Source organism: Bison bison, unplaced genomic scaffold, assembly GCF_000754665.1.
Source record: "Bison bison bison isolate TAMUID 2011002044 unplaced genomic scaffold, Bison_UMD1.0 scf7180017860815, whole genome shotgun sequence".
NCBI lineage: Eukaryota > Metazoa > Chordata > Mammalia > Artiodactyla > Bovidae > Bison > Bison bison.
Genome location: NW_011491387.1, coordinates 12,190 through 12,970, shown reverse-complemented (window position 1 = coordinate 12,970; position 781 = coordinate 12,190).

The following is a 781-nucleotide window of genomic DNA, read 5'->3' as shown; positions in this document are numbered from 1 at the left end:
TTGAAATTCTGGTAGTTTAACAGAATATAGGGACCAGAACTTCATGCTTAGCTGGAGATAGAAAGACAAATATTGCATAAGGTACCTAAAAGTCAAAATCATAGAGATGGAATATACAGTATTGTTTGCCAAAGGCAGAGGGGAAGGGACCTGGGGTGTTACTGTTTGATGGGTATAGGGTTTAAGATTTGCAAGTTAAGTTCTAGAAATTTTGCTGTACAATGTAACCGTATTTAATACTACTTAAGCATATTTTAAAAAATGATTAAGATGGTAAATCTCTTGTTTTATATTTACTTTTTTAACCAAAATTTTAAATAAAGAAACAAACAAACACAGGATGTCAATATAAGACATCTTAAGAAGAAAGACAGAGACAAGAGGAGATAAGAAGTAACACACAAGGCAAACAAGAGATCAGGGTAAAAAGAAACAGAAAAAGATATATTGTGGGGAAATGTACCAATAGCAAAGAAGAGAGTAGTGAAATGGGATAAACAGGATATATATGAGAAGGAAGGAGAGGAAAAACAGTGCAGATTTTTAAAAAATGTGTAGGAAAAAACAGTAGAAAGTACCTAAAGGGGAGACAGGTAGAAAGATGCTTAAAGAGAAATATACAAAGAGGCATCTGAAAGAGTGGTTATTTCAGACAGAAAATGCAAGAGATATAAGAGGAGAGGACAGATATCAGATCAGATCAGATCAGTCACTCAGTCGTGTCCGACTCTTTGCGACCCCATGAATTGAAGCACGCCAGGCCTCCTTGTCCATCACCAAC